We start from the raw sequence: 11414 nt of genomic DNA, 5'->3' as shown, positions 1-11414 counted from the left end.
CAAAGAAAGTACAGATATTGCCCATAAATAGAACCCAGACAGTGGAACACTGGCTGTTTTTAACAAAATGGGTTTTCATCCATGATTGCCTCTTTTATATGAAAGGAAACACCATTCTAGCAGACACTGTCTAGCTCCATCCATTCAGAAGTGATTGACATTAACAACACAAACTTATTGGTGAAGAATTTTTTTTTTTTTTTTTGGTCTTTTTGGGACAGGGTCTCCCTGTAGCTCCAACTGTCCTGGAACTCACTATGTAGACCAGGCTGGCCTTGAACTTACAGAGATCTGCCTGCCTCTGCCTCCCAAGTGCTGGGATTAAAGGCATGCACCACCATGCCCAGATTTTTAAAATTTTTTTAAACAAATCAGTTATCTCTTTTTAAAAAAATCACAGGAGGGAAATGCTGTGTGAATTTGTTTTCACTCTTACGAAAGTTACCTATTTATCAAGATGAAGGGATTATATAATTTTAATGAATAGATTGTAGCAAATTGCTCCTTATTTTCACAACAAAATTAAAATTGATCCCGCATATAACACAGACCTTCCAACTGAAAAATAAAATTAAAGCTCTTCAGCTGATGGAGATACTGTCACAGAACAAACCCACTTAGAACTCATGTTTAGACTCAAGAATATCTTCTTTCCAACCCAGTCTCTACAAGTATAATTACATATGACTTCTGACAAGTTACTCAATCTATCCAAATCTCAGTTGCCAAGCATTATATAATCTTAAAAGATTTTTTGTGATGATTGGACTAGTAAATGCATGAAGGCCACATCGTCTGGCACTTAGCATTCAATAAAATTTTGCATTAACATTGTTATCATGGCTCTAAGAATCTTTGTTCCAAAACATCTCAGGTAGAAATAGAAAATACTAAAATATGATAAAATATTAAAGACATTATCTGGGTATGGCAGTTTATACCTATAATCCTAAATCTTGGGATGCTCAGGCAGAATGTTAAGTTCCCTCCCAGCCAGCCTACGTAGACTACAGAGACCCTATCTCAAAAAAAAAAAAAAAAAAAAACCAAAATATTATAAAATGTTTCCAATTTCTGCAGCACTTTTTTGCAAATATTCACTGAGTTATGTAGATTTATGTTGGGCTGGAATTCGGTTTTCTTTTGAGGGAAGTAAAACCATTCCTCTTTCTCTTACCATGAGAAGGAATTCATTCTAGTGATTTTCTTGTCACCACTCTTCTTACAACCCAATGTTGAAAAAACTCAGTTGAAAGAGATAAATAAAGCAGGCTGGTACCAGTTCCTCCATTGCAATACAGTAGCCTGAACTGACCTTTTCCATGATCTGAGCAAGCAGGCAGTGACATGTGGGACACACAGCTGATATTCTCTTTTGCTCTTCTTCCTATGCATATTGCCATGTCTCAGCATTCAGAAAACACTTATTGTTTCTCACATGATTTTTTTTCAAAATATTAAACATACTTTCTTCCCTGTTTAACATTTTTTGTATATAATTTCATATTCTCCTGTGATATCAAATAACACACATGTACTCATAATGAACAAACTTTTTCAGTGAACAAATTACCTCCTAGGTTATTTCACTCAAATAGTGAAAACAGTGGATTGTGAACAATAGGAGTTTATCTGAATTTTCTTACCATTATGTCCAATATTTTCAGTAATATGGGCTGACTGGTTATGTTTCATTAAAATTCATTTTTGAAGTAAATGGACTCAGTAGGTTACCTACCCCATATATATATATATATATATATATATATATATATATATATATGTCATGAAATTGAGAAGGACTTGGGAGGCATGGAAGGAGTTGGAGGGGAGAAGAGGGTAGAAATGATATAAATACAGTACTCATGTATAAAATTCTCAAAAAATCAATCATAAAATAAAATTCATTTGTTTAGAGCTAGGTGTTAGTGTGATGTAATTTGAGAGTGTAGCCTTTAGGAAATAATTAGATCATAACTAGAGAGCCCTCATGAATGGGGTTTCATATGGGGAAAATGAATTCTTAGGGAATGAAGATAATGAAAAGATAACTATACATAACCTAGGAACAGAGTCCTCCCTAGACACAAAATTTGCCTACATCTTGACTTTTGGTGTCTTAGCTTCCAGAACTATGAGAATTAATTTATATGGTTTACAAACAACTAATATATGATATTTTCTTATAGTTTTCCAAACAGAAAGAAAGAAAATTGAAACCAGGAACAAAGTGCTTTTGTAATAATTACCTGAACTAGAAGTGGCTTTTGAGTTGGTTGATGGGTAGAGGATGGAGGACTTTGAAGTACCTGCTAGGGAAAATCTATATTGCCATGAGGACTGTCAAAGGTCAATTTGGTTTTGGTCTGTAAAATAAAAGATGAGAGTTATGGAAACAGCTTAAATCATAGGGAATACTTAGTAATCCTGAGCAAAGTGTTTATAGAAATATGGAAAGTCTTCAACTGTGATCTCAGTAGGAAATGAAAAACATATTATGGGGCAGTGGAGGAAATGCCATCCTTGTCAAGAACTTGGTTGAATTGTGCATGTTCTAACACTTTGTTCAAGGTAGAACTTAAAAATAATAAAACTGAGTATTTGGATAAGGAGCTATCTAAGCCAAGTGTTGAAGGATAAGTCTGGTTCCTCTTGATGGCATATTGTACAATACTAGATAGACAAATGTTTTGAAGATGGAATTCTTAACCAAAAGGAAACATATCTTAAAGATATAGAAAATTCTCAGACATCAGTATTGGCTAGAATGAGAAAATCTAGTTAGAATGCTACAAGCTTTTCCAAATGACTATGAGATAAGATTAGGATGGGTTAACGATGTCTATAAAAGACAAATATTATTAATCAAGATATTGGAGATATTACTCAACTGTCTTTACAAATGCTTGGAGATTGAAAGAATAAGTCTTTTTTTTTCCTGCTAATGTGATTCAGACTTATTCTGTTTACCACTTCCAACATAAACCCGTACTATAAGGACTCCGGAGATAAAGAAGTTTCAAGAGAGAGACCATTGTCACCCAGGGACTGTAGTGCTCACTGCTAGGGTTTGCTTCACAATACAAGTTCCACTCCTCCTATTCTAGTATCATAGTTCCCATACTTCCCAAGTATGGCTCCAAAAGATCCTGATGTGATGTAAACTGTCCTCAGAAAAGCCATGATTGGACTCTAGATTTAAAAAGATGCCCAGAAAAACCATAGGCCATGATACCCATGGGCTTGGAGACTAAGCAGATGGTTACTACTGGGCAAGATCACTGCAGAGAGCCTTGATGAGGGCAGAGGCACCTAAAGGCCCTACAAGGGCAATGCCAGATGATACCATTTGAGATGGAGTCTCCCATAGCCATGTGGACAGGACCAACCACAAATCTGAAGGCTCGGTTTCTGACTTGAAAAGCTGCAAGGACCGGACCCACTACTTAAGTGATTCTTGCTCAATGTGTCTAGACACAGGCCTTTTGCTGCAATAGAGTTGGAGGAAAGGTCGGTTACTCTATGAGATTTGGGGCTTATTTGGAGTCTGATACCCTCTTCTTCCTTTTTCCTTTTATAATCACAATGTTCTGTCCTATCAGGCATTCATACTTAGGAAGCAAAAAACTCATTTGGTTTCACAGGTTTGCAAACAGAGAGGGATTAGCACCAGCAGGAATTATATTGTGAATGTCCTCCATAAATGATTTATATAGATATTGGACTTCCCACTTTTGAGTTAATATGGACTAAGTTAAGACTTTAATGAGGATGGTATGAGAAGCATGTATTTTGCAGGTGAGTAGGACATGAATTTGGAAGACTTAGGGACTGAATGTGTCCCCCACTCATATATTTGAAACCTCACTCCCAAGGTAATGGTATTTGGTTGGGCCTTTGGAAACTCATTGGTATGTGAAGATATAGGTCTCACAAATGGGATCAATTCCATTTTAATGGAAGGCCTATAGAGCTCCCCATCCCTTCTGTGATATAAGAGTACACAAAAAGATAACCATCTGTGGACCAGAAAACAGACCCTCACCAGATACCAAATTTGCCAGTGGTTTGAGTATGAACTCCCCACCCATCAGAACTGAAAGAAACAAATGTCTGTTATTTAAGCTATAGAGATTATTGTATTCTATTATAGCCATCCATATAAACTGAGATCATGCATATTTGAATTTAAAAAATATAGTAAGATACCACAAATACCACTAACTCATTCTTTCAGTCCATTGTGTAATTCAGAATCCTAGGGGCCTCAGTCCATTCACTACATTACTTTCCCTATCTCACCTACTCAGTAATTCGGTCAAGATTATCCCTTCATAATGCTACACATTGGTTTACTTTATACTTTTGCCCAGGCTAAGATGATCTTGTGCCTAAAATATGCTGACAGCCTTAACTGGTCTTCCTATCATACCTAGATTTTCATACAATGCAGGCTAGAATTAACACCCAGAGTGAATTTTTCTCAAAATATAATACAGCTAAAAACTGCAATATACATAACACTTCCATTGTTCAAATCATTAGAAATCTGTTTTTTTTTTTTTCCTTCAGGATAAACTTTAAGTTCTCCTTCAGTACATACAAATTTCCTTAATATCTTTTTCAGCCTCATTCCCATTCTGTTGTGCCGTTCTAAGCAGCTTCACATCTGGCCACACGTGGACCTTCCATGTGCAGAACAGCCCTTGTCCTGGAGGTTCTTCCTGCCAACTTGGAGTGGCTGTCTATTACTCTGAGATTACCTTAGACATCTTACTGCTGGAAAACTGACCTTGATTTTCTTCAGGTAGGATGAGCATTGATCCAGACCTCTTTTCCAGAATCCAGTGAATGTAGTTGCTCTGTCCTTCAGCTCTAAAATCCCACGTTAGTGGTACTTCTCTCCCCGGGTGATGCTATAGGCACAGTGAATACAGAATGTGCTTCATTCATTGATATATTCCAAGAATCTTGAATGGTATTTGGCAAATAATCAACACTTAATAAATATTTGTTAAATGAGTGTTATGTAGACACAGTACAAAGTAGCCTTTGGTCAAAGCAATGATTACAGTATTAGAAAAATCTGTGCTATTTTTTTCCTTGCGAACAGTTCACTTTGATTTATCTTGAACTGTTATGCAAGCTGTAACTAAAAACGACTGTGCTTGACACTGACTATAAAAATACCACTGTACAGACTGTGTTTTTAAAAACCAATATTGAAGCTCAAATCATTTTTAGTGATGTCCATATTAAACTCTCTCTACCTACATTCACTAAGTGTTGAAAGATTTTTTAAAAAATTTTCTTACAGATCTCTTCTCCAGCTGCTACCCTAGAGCTTCTGTTACTAGGTCCCTGCTGCTGCTTAATGCCTACAAACCAGACTGTGTCAGAGTCCACCTTATTCTAGGAGTAAGCAGTTGTTCATGAATCATCCATTGAGTCATTCAGCATAATCAACTGCTAGTTTCTAACCTGGCATTTGTAGGTACATGTCGAGGTTGATTTGACCAGGAAGGTGCTGCTTACATCTGCATTTTAAAGTTTTAAGATGAAGGAATTTGCATATTTTATCACTGTCTCCTCCCCATACACATATGGAATAGAGTCTGAATTCCAAATATTTCTTGACACATGCAATTGGTTATTTCATTAGCTCTGCTATTTCTTTTAATAATGAATCCTTTCCTCTTGATTAGAAGCTGTATTGATATTGCAATGCAACCAAGTATGTTATTATTAAATATGTAAATTGTTTCTTTTTAAAGTCTGTTACTTCAAAGATTGGTTACTGATGTTAATAAATATGCCCATTAGTGTATGTCACATTTCTTTCATAATTAGCAATACCAACAACAGAACCTTTAAAGTATTCTCAGGAAAGTAGCATGGCTAACAGTATGGATAGTGTTAGAAACGGGACAGCCTAGTATCATGGACTCAAGTGTGCTACTCTCATATTCATATGTGGAAGCCCCAGTCCACACAAGGACTATTTAGAGATAGGCCCTTTAAAGAGGTAACTGAGGGCATGTGAGTTCTTAAGGCTGGGTTCTAATCCAATACACCTGGTGCTCTTGTTAGTAGAGGAAAAGATGAGTGGGATCTGAGCACGTGAGCACACTGAGAAAAACCCACATGAGAACCAGTGAGACTGCAGCCAACAAGAAGTTAAAGTGAAAGGTTTCAGGTGGAGCTAACCATGTTGGAATACTTGTCTTGGTCTTCCAGCCTCCAGAACTGGCAGAAATATATTTCTGTTTTATGAGTCTGTAAGTTTGAGTCATCCGATTGCAGCAGTGTTAGGAGACTATAGCTGCTTGGTTTGACTCCTAATTTTGACACTTACAGCTTTATGATGCCCCTTGTCAAACACATGGGGAGCTCAATACAGATATTACTGTGATAAGGTCTTTTTTCGTCAGAAAACAAGATAATAGCACATAGGAGTTTAGCACTGGCAATAACTCACCATATGGCAAAGCACCATAATGGCAATGCTTCAACTGAACAAATTCAAACTTCATAATTCCTCTGCTCAGCTGTACATTATGAACTTAAAAAACCTGAGGCTTAAACTTGTGTTTGCAAATTTGGTCTGGCCAAATAGGACATGGGATAAATCTCTACTAAAACATATTCATTGCTAATTTGAAATCCAAATACACCTGAGTATCCTGTATTTTAATCCAGCAACAATGGCCCAGAGAGGTAAAATAACTTCCCAAAATTTATACTTAGGATGGGCTTCAAACCCCTCACATGCAGCCCACAGATATTGGGGAACTTATCCCAATGGTATATTGGCTGTATGAAACTTTAAGGAAAGATCATTTTGCTAGGAGAAGAGAAATTAAGCTAGGAATTAGCCGAGCTGACAATTGAAATGTATTCATAGACAGGGCTGATTGTAAATAAGGTCAAGGTAAAGGCTTCAGGAAAGCTGTGGCTCTGACTGAGACCTTAGGGCCCTGATTAGTTGGGTAATCTGTTTTGACATCAGGAGCAGAACAAAGCTTAAAAGCAAGGCTTCTTTTTAAAAGAGTAGTTAAAAATGTCTTTATTTTTTCCTTGCATTGGAAAACATTTCCTGAACTGGAAATAAGGCTAACAGCTGAAGCTACCGCAAGTGAGTTAGAAAATGTTTATTGGGGGTGCCTCTTTGTAGAAGGTGGTACTTTATGATTGTTTTGCCAGTGGGTTGCAGTGAATTGAAACTAGAGATCTGCTCATGTGTGAATGTGTAGTCATTAAGCATCTAATTAGCTTCCTTTTTTAAATTTCTTTTTTAGACTGGGTCTCCTGTAGCCCTAGCCGGCCTAGAACTCACTATGTGGACTAGGCTGGCCTCGATCTCACAGAGATCTGTCTGCCTCTGCCTTCTGAGTTTGTGTTTAAAGGCATGTGCCACCACACCCATTTAGTAGGCTTCTGTCAGAAAAATCTTGTGTTGCACAGTAATCTAGAGCTTTGATTATTACACCAACTGAGAGGTCTATCTCTGTCTCTCTGTGCCCCTTCCTGGCAACAAAGAATGTAGCTAAAAAGTAGATAAAGAGGCCTTAAAAGGAAATTTTATAGGAGGCAAATGCTTGATCTAGTAAATTTATGCAATTTATTTTCCCATCATATAAAAGCTTTTTATTTATTTATTTTTAGGAAGGCCAGGGGGAGGCTTGATAAATATAGCCACCTGCCTGCTGAGCAGGCACACATTTAAATAAGTGAAAGAGAACAACAGAGCGGCTAAATCAAGCTTAAAATATAATATAAATTAAAGCAATATGTGATTGAGATGTCCAAGCCAAAAGGAACTGAAAACCATTAATAATTGATTGTCTGGATGATAGAGATCATAGATTTAAAAACAAACAAACAACAGCAAGGAAAGAAAAATACGTTTGAAGAAACATTTAACTTCAGTGGTGAAAGTATTGATAAGAAGTAATCTAACCTCCACTCTTAGTCGCCGAATGGATACGCTGAGCCCCTCCCCCACGAAGAAAATAAGCATAGTTTATGTTCTCTGACCTTGAATTTCAATAGAACCGTTTATATCTTCTCTTCATGACTCTTCTTTTGAAGAATAGCTAGAATGATCTATCTGTTGTCTTTAGGATAAAAGCCAAACAGCTTTTCATTCCTTAGTATGCCTCTGTGATCTGGACTCTGCTCTTTCCAGGCTCATTTCCAGCCGGGATCCTGCTGTTGCTCCTTAGCAGCCTCGCTGATGTGGAAGTGGTTCATCACTAGCCTGGGGTTTTTACGTACCTCAGGACACTTCTGCCTGTTTTCTTCTCTGCCTTTATTACTTTGCCATTCAGTTATCTGATCCTTTCTTTCCTTCCTGCTGTATAAAAATTCTTCCCCTCCTTATCCACAAATTTGCTTATTTCCCACAGAACACTATGTACTTAGGTATTAATAGCCATTTACCAGACAAATATTCAATTAAGGTGAAAAACCTTGTATAGGCAAGCTCCTGAACCCTAATGGTTCTGAATTCCTAGAACCTAATATTATCTATACTATACAGTCAGTGCTAACTAGATAATTGCTAATGGAAGAATCAATGAATTTCTATGCTATCTTTACTGGTCTAACCAACAGCCCTAAAGGAAGCCCTTATAACACTGGCTCTAAACTCATGACAGTCCTTCTGCCTCAGTATCCCAACTGCTTCCCAGCAAGCATGTGCCACATCCCAGATCTGAAAATCTGTATTTCTGACATTTTTTTCCAGACCATACAGCTGCTAAAAGCTGGGAGAACATACTTTGGGGAACATTATAATGAACTCACAGGATTTTCAACAGATGGAATGCTAGGAGTGAAGAGTAGAGAAGAAAATTACCTCCAGATACCTGGTTTAGCCATGCTGGTTCAGGAGCTATGTTAAGAATTCATCTTACAGCATGAGGGAGAGGAGGGCTGAACTTTACAAGTACTTGATTTGTATGTTAAATTGGGGTGCATTTAAGATCAGCAGCAAAAAATGTTGAAAATATTTATGTAATTCACAACAGTACTCTGAAATAAAGATACTAAATTGTAGCTGTCAATATATTGGTAATTAGTGACGTGGCAGGGATGAGTTTGATAAACCTGGATTTGTACAGAACAAGAAAAGGATCTGGATTCTAGCTTGGGAATCCCAATATCGAGTGGTACATACTGGAGAATTTGTCCACAAGGAGACTAGGCAAGAGGACTGAGGGAGGACAGCACACATACGAACCTTCAGTCACCTCAGAGTCCCAGGGTCTGTAAAACGACAGCATAAATAATAGTGGGAAGATACATGCCAGGGAAGGTAAAAAGCAAAATGGATTTCTAATTGAATTTAGTATCCGGTCTGTCATTGGGCATGATGTTAGAATGATTGGCAGCAGAGGTGAGATTAAGTGGATTAAGAATTAAGATCAAGCCAGGTGTGGTGGCACATGCCTTTAGTTCCAGCATTCAGGAGGCAGAAGCAGGTGGATCGCTGTGAGATAGATACCAACCTGGTCTACATTACAGGTAATTACAGGCCAGCTAGAGACCAGGGAGACCCTGTCTCAAAAAGACCAAAAAAAAAAAAATCATTTTGGGATTCTTGAGAGGAGAATCACTTCCCTCTGAGAAGGAAAACATATTTGCAAACATTTATCTTAGTTTTAAATACATAAAGTATTCATGTACATGTTTTAAAAGTCAAAGTGACCCAAAATTATGGAAAACACTTAGTCGTTTTTTATTCATTTTATGACTCAACTCCTCCAACTTTGTTTCTTTGCTTTAATTCTATTCTCAGCAAAAAATTTTTAAGGCAGGACGTAATATATTCTCATGACAGTGCCATCTGAATATTATTTTTGGTTGTGTTTTTCATTATTTATTTTATGTGTGTGTGTGTGTGTGTGTGTGTGTGTGTGCAAAACACACTTACACACAGGCATGCCACAGTACACATGTGGAGATCAGGGAAAATTGATTCTCTCCTTCTACCATGTGAGTCCTAAGGATCAAACTCAGGTGATCCGTCTTAAGGACAGCACCCTTACCCACTGAGCCCTTTTACTGGCCCTGAATATTGTTTTTTTTTTTAATGTATAGCAATGAATTTCATGTGTATGCATATGATCTTTAGTATCTAAGTCAGATCTGACAGTGGCATATCAAAGAGCAGTATCATTCAGCTGATGCTTGGAATTGTACTAGACCCCACTCCTACCTGTCCTTCATAACTAACCCCCACACATGCACATGTGGACACTCACATGCATGTACTCACACATAAACACACAAACTTGTTCCCAGTTATATGTGGCAGAACACCCTTTTAAAAGAATGTTCAATGTAAGCCAGGTGTGGTGGTGCATGCTTTAATCCCAGCACTTGGAGGCAGAGGCCGGCAGATATCTATGAGTTCCAGGCCAGCCTGGTCTACATAGTGAGTTCCAGGACAGCTGGGGCTACAGGGAGACCTTGTGTAACTTATACTCATATTTTCTATGTGGGAAATACAACATTTTCTGATCAGTTCCTGTTTGCTTTTGGCCTTGGGGGCAATAGAATCCAGGATTTTAACTCTCTCTCTCTCTCTCTCTCTCTCTCTCTCTCTCTCTCTCTTGTTCGCTCTCCCTCCCTCTCTCCTGCCTCCCTTCGCATTCCTCCCACTTTCCTTCTCTCTCTGTCTCTTCATGATCAAATATATGTTTGTGGCTTGTGGTTAGGTAGACTTGGCAGTGGATCTATACTGGCATCTACCAAGTACCTGGGAGCATAAGCTGCTCCAGTCCTACTGACTCATGCCATAATCCCACCCCTGTGGGTAGGGAGATGGTGGAATTACAAACATTTTCAGGAGACCAAGTTTAGAGTGTAGGAGATGTAGTTCCTCAAAGGAAGAAGGTTACTATTGCTGTTATGCAATGGAAGAAATGAATTCAGAAAAAAATTAGCAAATGTCCACCTTAGCTTAATGCTTTTATTTCTCACAGCATACCAAATTAACTGATAGCACTCACTTATTGGTTTTATATACATGTTTATGTGAATTCTACTCCAAGCTTTGGGAGGATAGAAAAGATCATCTCTTCCCATTTGTGTCCCCCTGGCCTGGCAGAATGGTAAACAAATGGGAAGTCATTATAAATACATACCTAGTGAAAGAATTTGGTAAGCACTCACTAATTTTATTTATTCATTTTTTTGTCTTGGTGAATTCTCTTTTGGGCTGTAGCATTTTTTTCTTCTCATCGAATTATGTTGCACATTTTGTTGACTGTTATGCATTCACAACCAATTCCTAAGGATTTACCAAAGTTCTCAAGGTCAGTTTCCCAGGTCTTTAGAGGGTCCAGGGCAAGCAGAGATCAGCAAAATCCTTTTGCAAGGGTGAGATATTAAGTACTATAAGTGTT

The 11414-nt window shown here is 37.8% G+C and overlaps 1 long non-coding RNA gene across 1 annotated transcript; it reads right to left on the bottom strand.

The window, feature by feature from the left end:
* Positions 1 to 2266: 2266 nt before the first annotated feature.
* Positions 2267 to 8227, bottom strand: LOC108491153. Its single transcript, XR_001872578.1, has 3 exons — positions 8038 to 8227; positions 4793 to 4916; positions 2267 to 2366 (listed from the first exon to the last, which is right to left on the bottom strand). It is a non-coding gene; the product is annotated as an uncharacterized LOC108491153 (long non-coding RNA).
* Between the last annotated feature and the right edge of the window lie 3187 nt (positions 8228 to 11414).

This window comes from Nannospalax galili, unplaced genomic scaffold (genome assembly GCF_000622305.1).
Source record: "Nannospalax galili isolate Female #2095 unplaced genomic scaffold, S.galili_v1.0 scaffold918, whole genome shotgun sequence".
Taxonomy (NCBI): domain Eukaryota; kingdom Metazoa; phylum Chordata; class Mammalia; order Rodentia; family Spalacidae; genus Nannospalax; species Nannospalax galili.
The sequence above is the reverse complement of the archived record's forward strand: the minus strand, read 5'-3'. Positions and strand labels throughout refer to the sequence as shown.